The sequence below is a fragment of the Rattus norvegicus genome, chromosome 3 (assembly GCF_036323735.1).
Source record: "Rattus norvegicus strain BN/NHsdMcwi chromosome 3, GRCr8, whole genome shotgun sequence".
Taxonomy (NCBI): domain Eukaryota; kingdom Metazoa; phylum Chordata; class Mammalia; order Rodentia; family Muridae; genus Rattus; species Rattus norvegicus.
The window spans coordinates 29,827,545-29,839,550 of NC_086021.1; positions in this window are offsets into that span (position 1 = coordinate 29,827,545).

Genomic DNA, 12,006 nt, shown 5'->3' on the forward strand with positions numbered 1-12,006 from the left:
TTTGTGTACATGTATGTATGCATACCACCTGCATGCCTGGTGCCTGGGGAAGTCAGAAGACAATGCTGGCAACTGAGCCTGGGTCCTCTACAAAAGCAGCAGGTGCTCCTAACCACTGAGCCACCTCTCCAGCTCCAGGCTGCCTTCAAACCGGTTCCCTAGGTGAGGATGACCTTGAGCTCCTAAATCTCCTGCTCCCACCTCTCAAAGGAATTTACCGCCAGGCCAAGTTGACGGTTGTGGTGGGGTCCCACCCAATTGAACTATATGTGACCCCAACCCTGACCACTACTTACTATTTTGAGACAAGGTCTTACTATGTTTGCAGCTGGTCTACTCTAGTTCCTGGACTTCAGTGGTCCTTCCTCTTAGTCCCTGAGTTGTATTCCACACCTTGATGCGGCCTTTACATTCTTCTTGGTATTTCATTCTACCCTGGGGAGGGTCTCCACTGGCGTCATCTCCTCCTTCCTCCCCCTGCACCGTACTGCCCTAGCATATGTAACAGTTCTCAGTAAAGACTCCTCACAAGAGCTAAGGTACCCATTTTACTGATAGGTAATTGAGGTAAGTTACCAGCCAGGGAGTGATGGAGGAGGAGGCTGGTTCCACAGATCAGCTAGGGTTTGGAGACTGCCCTGCCTTCTGGGCTGAAGGGAGTGGTGGCAGCTTGAGGAAGGGGCATTGGATCAGTCTGTGGCATCCCCAGAGGCAAGGCTAAAAGAGGCAGACTCTTGACTTCTCTTCAGTCTTTTCCCGCTCTTAGCCCACTAAATGTTGAAAGATTGTATCCAGTTTTCATCTTATGCAAGGGGGAGGGTTGTTGCAAGGAAACTTTCAATAGAGTCACATTCTGAGGCTATGGAAACTTTTCGCTTTTAGAAGTGAAACCTAGGGAATCATGAGGAATTGTTGGAATATACTAAGAGATTTCCCTTAAGCCAAGTGCTTCTCAGAAACTCAGGGGGTGCTGAAGCTTCTACTGTTTACCCAAGAGAGGGGTAGAAAGGAGGGTGGCCCCCACTACCCTGGAGATACTGGGGGGTGTGTCAAGCAGTTAGTGCCAGACAACTGTGTGTCCCAGCCTGAGGACAGCTGAGAGCCCTCCTGGGCATTTGCTGGGAGGCAGCCAGCCAGCACATGACACCAGGTGGCATTGTCAGGGCTGAACTGCCTTCCTTCCTAAAGTTCCAGACCCAGAAGGAGCCTGTGCTGGCAGGGGGATGCCTGGGAACCTCGTGCAGGGGATACTTGTACAGGGAATAGACAGGCAACCAGAGGTTGAGCCCAGCCCATCTGTCCCCCTCCCCCACAGTGTCCTCTCCAGGATCTGGTGAGGCACTGAGGTCTTTGCGTTTCTTCTGGGGAGCAGAGGGGAGGAAAGGAATATAAAGGGGGAAAGCTCTGTACTTTCTGGAAGCTGAGGTAAAAAGCTGGGTGACTCCTGACTGTGGTATATCAGGCAGGAAGGGCAGGGCAGGGCAGGGTACCCACTTTGAAGTCTTGTTGACCTGGTTACAAGTTCCAGGCTACCTAGTGCACAGGCATGCAGTTTCCTCCTATGTAAAATGAAGAGGCTAGCCTCAACCAGGGGGTTGGAAGAATTCAAGCTTCACTGTGCTCCCGAAGGGTCAGGTTGGGGTGGGGGTACATGTAGGGGCACTGGGACACCCCCCCCCAGGGAAAGAGAAGAGCCAAGACTGAAGCCTGGGGTGGGACAGGAGGCAGAGTAGGAGTGGCCTCTGTGAGTCCTATTCTCTCTAGTGAAACACTCCAGGGGTTTGACTCCTTAAAGGGGAACTCAGAGTAGAGGAAGCTGGAAGATAAAGAAAAGGAGGAACAAGAGGAGGAGGAGGAGAAGGATAAAGAAGAAAGGGAGGAGGAGGATGGGGAGGAGGAGTGGGAAGGACATGAGGGGGAGAAGAAAAAAGAGGGGCAGGAGGAAAGGAGCATGGACAAAGGAGAAGGGGGGAGGGGAGGGGAGGAGCGGGAGGAGCAGGGAAACAGGTGGAGGAGGGCAGAGGGGACTGCCTCTGGCCTGTCCCCTATGGGTCCTCTCGGAGAGTTCCAGACTGTCAGTGGATGTGTCACAGGAGCACTGACGCCATCCTTGCCACCTGTAAATAAAGCAGCCTGTGAATGTTTCATGGGCTTGTGCTTAAAAATAAATGAGGTGAGGAGGTGCAGGGGTTCCTGCCTGGGCAGGGGAGTGAGCATCCACAAATCCCCTAGGGAACGGAGGGCAAGGGAGGGTCAGGCTGGGGGATATGTCCTCATTTGGAAGATCATACCTCCATAAGTACTGTTTCAAACTCTGGGTCTCCAGCCTGGGAGTGTGTTACTTTTCTCATGGCTGTGGCTACAGTACCCGAAAAGCAATTTAAGGAGGGAAGAGATTATTCTGATGTATTTATTAATCAGGAAAAGACCCACTCCGTCGTGGTCAGATGGCAGGGAGGGTCACATTGCTTCTGCAGGCAGGAAGCACAAAGAGAATGTTGTTGCTCAGAGGCCTTTCTCCTTTTTCTTTGGTTTGGAGTCAAGCCTGAGGGGTGGCTCTTCCCGCCTCAGTTAGCTCAATCTAGATAATTCCTCACAAGATATGCCTCGAGGCTTCTCTCTGGAGAACCTGTCAAGTGGACAGTTGATATTAACCTCAGGGGTAGGGCACAGTGATGCTGAGGGGTTGTAGGAGGTACTGGACCCAAAGAGGAGCAAGGGCTGGCCTGGGAGGAAGGCGTGCAGGGCCCAGAAGAGTCTCCCGGCTGTTCCCACCTTGCATCTAAATGATACCCTCAGGTGGTTGACAGGAGCTAGGCTGAGAGGGCCCCTGGCCAGTAAACAGACCTTGCTGTTCCTTGAACCAGCAGCCTGGTGGCTTACTCACCTACCCCCATACTTGGACAGGTAAAAGAGGCCTAGAAAGGGGAGTACATAGCCCCAGGGACCCCAACAAGTTGGGGGGAGGTGTTGTACAGTAAAGGCCCAAGCCCAAAGCCAAGCTACCCAGCCGTGCCATCTTCCCCCTAGATCCCCTCCAGCCAGTTGCTCCTCTTTGGCCTTGGGGTTCAGGCTGTGTAAAGGGGACAGGGGCATAGATGCTTTGCGACATTACACTGGATTAGATGTGAGACATGAGGTTTCCAACATGTGAGGAGGAGGCCATGGCAGACGTGCAAGGCTTTGGCAGAGTGTGTTAAAGTCCTCAGACCACCTGACCTCTAACCCAGCTGGCGTTTGCAACGTAGTCAGCTGTACTGGCTGTTCCTCAGGCCACCAGAGAAGGCCAGGGATAGAGTCCAAGCAGGCAGTCCTATCTCACCCCATACTGCCCAGGAGGGAGAGACTGCCTCTGGCTAGTCTTGGGGTGCCTGCCTTGGGTTATGGACACCCGATAGGGCAGAGGAGCCCCATTCTCTCTCTTCTATGGAGCCAGCACTCTGCCTTGTGGGCTCTACTCTCTTGCCTTCCTATCCTCTGGATTCTAGAGGCCACAGTGGAAGCTACCCAAGATTTGGTCCCATTCTGTGACTGAGGTGGAAGTGACAGAATGGCTGGAGGGCCCTGGTCTGGCAGGCATGTGAACTTGTGGCTGTTCCCCTCCAATCTGCTCCAACTTCCCTGCAGCCTGGTCAGAGGCAGGCAGCAGGCTGTTTCCCAACCCCTAGCTACAACTAGTGCTTTCAACAGCTCTACCCAGAAGCCTTGTCGAAGGACTCACAAGCTCTGTGGGAACCACCACCCTGGCAAGATGAGGTGCAAGCTGCACCAGGCTCTCAACTGTGCAGTCTGAAGCCTGCTTGGATCCGACATGCCCCTTTTGACTAGAAGCCCAGGTTCCCCCGGGTCATGGATCCCTCCTTTTGTCAAGTAGCAGGAATGACAGTGCTGGGACTATCCTTGTGTGGTCTTTACCCAGAGTCCTACTTTGTTGTGTCCCCGAGTGGCCCATACAGACCTTCCATGGAGTCCAGAGTGGGCAGAATTGGCCTGCTGTCTTTGTTCCTCTGGTAAGGGCAGGCTCTGGGGTGTGGGGCCCATGAGGCCCGTGTAGGTAGGGGAGGCAGCATCCCTGAGATCCTTCCAGGCCCTGTTAGGGCAGAGCAGGTGGTTTCTTTACCAACTTCATCCCAGCCTTGGTTTATCCCATAATCTCTCCTCTTTATCTGGTTCAAATAGCTTCTTTGTGCCTCTCCTAAAAAGCCGGTTGGAGAAGGATGGAATGAAGGACCCTCCCTCTCATATCCTGCAGACAGGAAGGTTCGAAGTTTGGGCGAACCTAGGAATGTGAGAGTCCAGAATTGCTGAGTTAAGCTTGGGGTTCACAAAGAAGGATGGCTGAGGGATTGAGACCATTCAGAAGAAACTTCAAGATGGGTGGTGTGCCTCTAGGATCAGACAAGTATCCAGACAACGCTAATTCAATGATCTTTAAAGGGGCTAGGGCACAGAAGTGACATAGGGCCTCAGTGTCTGTCATTCTTGTCTGATCCTCCATTTCATTTTTCTTCTTTTCTGTAGAGATTTTTTCCTTAGGACTAAGGATCTAGGATCTCTGAACTCATCTTTTCCCCTTTGTGAGGAAAGGCAAGTGGCAAATCCCCAAAGGCTGTAAACAGCTTCTGACTCACATCAGATGGATTCATGACATGAAAGACCCAGGGAGACTCCAACTGGAGGATAGGACACACACACACACACACACACACACACACACACACACACAGATACACACAGACACACAAACATAGACACACACATGACATACCTACAGAGACACACATACACACAGACACACACACAGACACAGACACACCTACAGAGACACACTTACACACAGACACCCCCCACAGATACACACATACACATGCTACAAAACACAGACACGCACAGACACACATACAGACACACACACACAGACACACACACACAGACATACCTACAGAGACACACATACACACAGACACACACAGAGACACACTTACACACAGACACCTCCACACACACACAGATACACACATACACATGCTACAGAACACAGACACACACACAGACACACACAGACACACACACACACACACACACACACACACACACACACACACACACACACATTGGTTTTAGGATCCCGGGCAGGCAGAGATGAAGGCAGGTGTCTGGATAGAGAAGGAAGTGTACAACTTCAGCTCTGCAAGCTGTGGGCTACTCAAGACTAGGGAATGTTGACAACGTTCAGTATGAGTGCACCCACTCCAGAGCCAGCAGACCCACTTCTCTGGTCTTTGACCAGCACCCCACCCTTTACAACACGAAGGTCTCAACCTGAGAGTCTTTGGTGGAAGCCAATGAGTCAGGCAAGGTCCAAGAGCTCACACCACCTTGCCCCACCCTGCCTGAGCAGGCACCAGAGCCATGGGGAGGGCAGGTGTGGCCTCCTGGTGTGCTAACCCAGCTCCAACTTCCTGTCTTTTGCTGTCCTTTACCTAATTCCTGAGAACTACCCTCAGTCTTTGGGGTTGCTTGTACTATGCCTGGGAAGCTTGCTGGAGTTAGCAAAGAAAAGCCAGACCTGATATGGCTTTGGTTCCAGATGAGCATGCCTTATTGCATTTATCTGAAATTCAAACCCAGCAGACACCTCCGTACTTCTCTGGCAACCCCTTGGTCCTAACACACTGCCCTCTATTGGACAGGTATAGAACAACAGGCACAGAGTCCACCAGTCTTTCAGAACTCAGGTCTGAACTGTCTCCACCTCCCAGAAACAGAGGCACCTCCAGAGGTCAGCATTGCCTTGAAGCCAGTGGGGCCTGGATTCTTTGTGCCTACCCTGGAGCTGCTGAGATAGTGTCTGGAGGATTATAGACTAGGCTGGCTTTGAACTCACAGAGATCTGGCAGCTCTGCCTGTAGGGGTAGCTCCAATTGTTTAGGGCGTACTGGGTTGCAGAGGGCCTTTCCTCCAACCCTTGTGTGTGCTTCATTTCCCTTTTGGGCTCTTCACCTTACACACAGGGTTCTTAGCTGCTTGTGAGCAGATCAAGCCTTCCACCAGTGGACAGAGGGTTCATTCCTATGTCCACACCGGAGAATGAAAGTCATGCCCTCTCAGTCAGCTCTCTGAGACACTGGGCATGAACTCTGTCCTAGTTTTTACAGCTCCTAGGAGTCACCTTCTCCCCCCGCCCCCTTCCTTGTCTTTACCCAGCATAGCCAGTGCTCTCCATGCCCCAGAGTTTTGGCTGCCTAATAGCCAGACCTGAGGAAGCCAGAGCTGTGGTGTGACTTCAGGGTGTTATGAATCTCCACCTTCGTGTTTGCTCACGATCCTCCCTCTACAAAACAGCAAGTGTGCCACCTGACCACACAGGGGAGAGTCTTTGGTGGAAGCCAAATCTTCAACTCTGTGATCATTCCTTCTCCTCATCCTTCTCCGCCTCTTCCTCTCTCTCTCTCCCTCTATCCCTCCCTCCCCTGCTGGGGACAGCATATGATGACAGGGACTGCCAGCAGTAGGCCGGGATGGAGACATCTCAGTAGCCCGCAGCAGCTCTTTGTAAAAACAGGTTGTTCCCACTTCTCCTAGACAACGGCTGGACAACGGCTGTATAGATTTCACTTGTGCCTGACTGCTTTTCACTTGGCCTTGTTGTACATAATTATTCTATTATATCTGACTTTCCTACTTTTTTCTCCTTCTGCTATGGTGAATTCTGTGAAACTAGATGTAATGATTCTTAACAATTGGAAATTGATGCATAGGGGCACAGCACAGCACAGCACAGCACAGCCCTAACGGCCCAGGTGCATGCTGTGTGTTCTCGTCTTGGAAACAATGCAATAACTGCACAATGGTAGTTCCGGATTAATGCTTGACTTGCAAAGAAAGTTTGAAGAAATTATTAGAAAATGAATTAGAGACAACATTGGGACCCAAAAAGTTATTGAAGTTAGGAAGTAAGTTTTGCATAACATTTGAGAGTGGTTGCTGGATAAGGAAGTATAAAATATAAACTAAGTCAAAATACCGGGACTCTTACGAGAGTCATTATGTGCAAGGAACAGAAAGCTATCGGAATTACTGAGTTCAGGGTTAACTTGGTTCTTCCTGGCCACTGCCTGACAGCTTTGCCCATGTCATTTATCACTAGAACTTCACAGGAAAATGCAAGTAGCTGACCTCAGAGCTTTGAGCTCTGAAGTATAAAAGTCAAAAGTTAAAGTTTAAATAATGATAAGTTCACAATTATTATTATTTTGGCCACAGGCCTGGGAGTAGGGGAAGCTTGAAACTTTGGGGAACAATCGTAATTCTTAATTCTTTGTGGGATGTGGTTATTCTTTTGAATATGATTTGGCAGTAATTATAAATGTCTTTTATCTACCTGCTTTTGGATTATCAATAAAAGACTGGGGCAAGAGAAAAGCTAGGGAGTGAGTGAGAGAGCATGCGTGAGCATGTGAGAGCATGTGTGAGCATGTAAAGAGCATGTGGAGAGTGAGTGGAGAGAGTGAGGTTTACATGAGATTGTGTGTGTGTGTGAGAGAGAGAGAGAGAAAGAGAGAGAGAGAGAGCATGAGAAGAGAATGTGAAGAATGAGTGCAGAGAGAATGTGAGGTGTGTGGAGAAGTGTGTGTGAGAGTGAAAGGAGAGTGCGTGTGGTGTGTGTGAGATATGTGTGAGGTGTGTATGAAGAGTGTGTGTGAGAAGGAAAGGGGAATGACCAGAGGTGTGCATGAGTGTGGGAGTTCGAGAAAAGAAAAGCACAATGGAGAAAAGCAGAGTGTGCAAGAGAATGCAGAGTGTGTGCGTGTGTGTAAGCTGTGAGAGAGAGAGAGAAGGGGGGAGGGGAGAGAGAGAGAGAGAGAGAGAGAGAGAGAGAGAGAGAAACTTTAAATCTTGAAAAATTGCCTGTCAGTTTGTACCCAGAGTAGACTGTGTATATTTATCATGCGCCTTCCAGATACCCCTGCCTCCCCATCCTATTTGGAGGCTGGACTTCAGCACTCCCCCTCCCCCATTCCTTTTTACTTTTTTTCAAGACAGAGTCTGTGTAGCCCTGGCTGTCTTAGAACACACTGTATACAGCAGGCAGGCCTGGAACTCAACAGAAACCAACCTGCCTCTGCCTCCCAAGTCATGGGATCAGAGTTGAATGCCCAAGGCAGACCTTGACCTTTTGACCTGTCTGCCTCTACCTCCCAAGGGCATGTGCGTCACTCTTTGATTTTAAGAGAGGAAACATTTCCACTGTCCATTCCGGGTTTGACTACAGCTTACATTTGCTACCGTCCGTGGAGTCAATCCAGCTTATTCCCCGCCAGGCTTACCAGAAGATTGTGTGTGCCTCTGACATGCTATACAGTACCCCTGTGTCTGGGTATCTGGAACCCCACCCAGTCAGGAGATCTGGCTTCATCATTCTTCCTGGGTGGATAAGAACAGCTTCTCATTTACTGTCCCCCTCAGAAGGGTCTCTCTACAACCCTGTGTGGATTGTCGGGAACTCCAGTAAGTCTTCTAGTCTCTGCCCTAGCCCTGAGCATCTGGGGTAGGAGGATTGAGTGGCCCCTACACCCGTCCCTGTCCTGCTGCGGGTGGCATCTCACAGTGCCAGCCTGCTGTCTAGGACTGGTGACAACTTCAGTGCAATTTGTCCAGCCTAGCTCTCTAGTCCTTAGCTCTCAGTGGCACTGGCTCCCTGGTAGCCAGCCTTAACTCAATGGGGGAAGGCGGGGCCTGAAGGGTCCTTAGACCCAGGAGCCTGTGTGTGACTCCAGACAATTGAGACCTGCTGCCCCTGAGTCCTTCTCCTAGTCTGCAGTATCATAGGCCAGCAGGAGGTCACAGTCACAGGTCAGTTTCTTAGCTACCCTCAATGGCAAATTCCTCACAGGATTAACAGGGCTTATCCTCCAGGAATTGCCTTCTTCCTTTGTTTCTTGTTTCACACTCCCTTCCTTCCCTTTCATGTTCGTGTGTGTGTGTGTGTGTGTGTGTGTGTGTGTGTGTGTGTGTGTGTGTGTATGTAAGTATGTATGTATGTATGTATGTATGTATGTATGTATGTATTTTTTTTTTTAAGACAGGCTCTCACACTCTGCTCCCAAACCCCGTGGGAGAGAGACCTCACCGCCTAATCGGGTGGGCACTCCTGAGGCTGCGGAGCGGAGGAGGCCACCGACGCTGCCCGCCCCTGCCCACATCCCTGGCCCAAGAGGCAACTGTGTGGGGCCTCTGGGTTACCGTAGGGGAGGGCCCAGGAGCGGCGGGACCCCTGCGCCTGGGACACCGCCGGAACCTGAAGGAAACAGACTGGATAAACAGTTCTCTGCACCCAAATCCCGTGGGAGGGAGAGCTAAACCTTCAGAGAGGCAGACACGCCTGGGAAACCAGAAGAGACTGCACTCTGCGCACATCCACACGCCAGAGGAAAACACCAAACGTCATCTGGAACCCTGGTGCACGGAGGCTCCCGGAAAGAGTGGCGCAGATCTTCCCGGTTGCTGCCGCCGTGGAGAGGACTTAGGCAGTACCCCACGAGCAAACTTGAGCCTTGGAACCACAGGTAGGACCAACTTTTCCCCTGCAAGAAACCTGCCTGGTGAACTCAAGACACAGGCCCACAGGAACAGCTGAAGACCTGTAGAGAGGAAAAACTACACGCCCGAAAGCAGAACACTCTGTCCCCATAACTGGCTGAAAGAAAACAGGAAAACAGGTCTACAGCACCCCTGACACACAGGCTTATAGGACAGTCTAGCCACTGTCAGAAATAGCAGAACAAAGTAACACTAGAGATAATCTGATGGCGAGAGGCAAGCGCAGGAACCCAAGCAACAGAAACCAAGACTACATGGCACCATCGGAGCCCAATTCTCCCACCAAAATAAACATGGAATATCCAAACACACCAGAAAAGCAAGATCTAGTTTCAAAATCATATTTGATCATGATGCTGGAGGACTTCAAGAAAGACATAAAGAACTCCCTTAAAGAACAAGTAGAAGCCTACAGAGAGGAATCGCAAAAATGCCTGAAAGAATTCCAGGAAAACACAATCAAACAGTTGAAGGAATTAAAAATGGAAATAGAAGCAATCAAGAAAGAACACATGGAAACAACCCTGGACATAGAAAATCAAAAGAAAAGACAAGGAGCTGTAGATACAAGCTTCACCAACAGAATACAAGAGATGGAAGAGAGAATCTCGGGAGCAGAAGATTCCATAGAAATCATTGACTCAACTGTCAAAGATAATGTAAAGCAGAAAAAGCTACTGGTCCAAAACATACAGGAAATCCAGGACTCAATGAGAAGATCAAACCTAAGGATAATAGGTATAGAAGAGAGTGAAGACTCCCAGCTCAAAGGACCAGTAAATATCTTCAACAAAATCATAGAAGAAAACTTCCCTAAGCTAAAAAAAGAGATACCCATAGACATACAAGAAGCCTACAGAACTCCAAATAGATTGGACCAGAAAAGAAACACCTCCCGTCACATAATTGTCAAAACACCAAACGCACAAAATAAAGAAAGAATATTAAAAGCAGTAAGGGAAAAAGGTCAAGTAACATATAAAGGCAGACCTATCAGAATCACACCAGACTTTTCGCCAGAAACTATGAAGGCCAGAAGATCCTGGACAGATGTCATACAGATCCTAAGAGAACACAAATGCCAGCCCAGGTTACTGTATCCTGCAAAACTCTCAATTAACATAGATGGAAAAACCAAGATATTCCATGACAAAACCAAATTTACACAATATCTTTCTACAAATCCAGCACTACAAAGGATAATAAAGGGTAAAGCCCAACATAAGGAGGCAAGCTATACCCTAGAAGAAGCAAGAAACTAATCATCTTGGCAACAAAACAAAGAGAAGAAAAGCACACAAACATAACCTCACATCCAAATATGAATATAACAGGAAGCAATAATCACTATTCCTTAATATCTCTCAACATCAATGGCCTCAACTCCCCAATAAAAAGACATAGATTAACAAACTGGATACGCAATGAGGACCCTGCATTCTGCTGCCTACAGGAAACACACCTCAGAGACAAAGACAGACACTACCTCAGAGTGAAAGGCTGGAAAACAACTTTCCAAGCAAATGCTCAGAAGAAGCAAGCTGGAGTAGCCATTCTAATATCGAATAAAATCAATTTTCAATTAAAAGTCATCAAAAAAGATAAGGAAGGACACTTCATAGTCATCAAAGGAAAAATCCACCAAGATGAACTCTCAATCCTCATCTTCGGTTGGTTTATATACAAGTGTGCAATTTCTAGGCTGGAAAGTAAAATGATGCTATCTGGTGCTGGATAGAGGAGCCTTATTTTTTATTATGGCAGCTTGCTATTTTTGTAACATGGTGATTTGGTTGAACACAATAAAGTACAGTAGTAACTGAAAAAAAAAAAAAAAAGACAGGCTCTCACTGTGTAGCCCTAACTGTCCTGGAAATCTTTATATAGACCAGTCTGGCCTCTGTCTACCTCTGTTGGGATTAAAGGCATGTGCTACCACACCAAGCAGTCCAAGGCGTTCTTACCTGCTTCTTGACTCAAAAGTGAAGGTCTCCTGAACTGTATTAAAAAGTTGTTCAGTGGGCTGGAGAGGTGGCTCAGAGGTTAAGAGCACTGGCTATTCTATTAGAGGTCCTAAGTTCAATTCCTAGCACCCACATGGTGGCTCACAACCACCGATAGTGACATCTGATGCCCTCTTCTGGCCTGCAGGTGTACACTCTGAGAGAGCACTCATATACAAAATAAATAAATAGCTAGCTAGATAGATAGATATTTAAAAATAAAAGTTGTTCAGCTAGGCATGGTGATACACACCTTTACTCCTAGCACTTGGGAGGCAGAGGCAGGCAGATCTCTGTGTGTTCGAGGTCGGCCTGGACTACATGGTAGCTCCAGTTTAGCCAGGGATACACAGTGAGACCCTGTCTCATAAGTGGAAAGAACCTGTTCTGGGACTCCGGT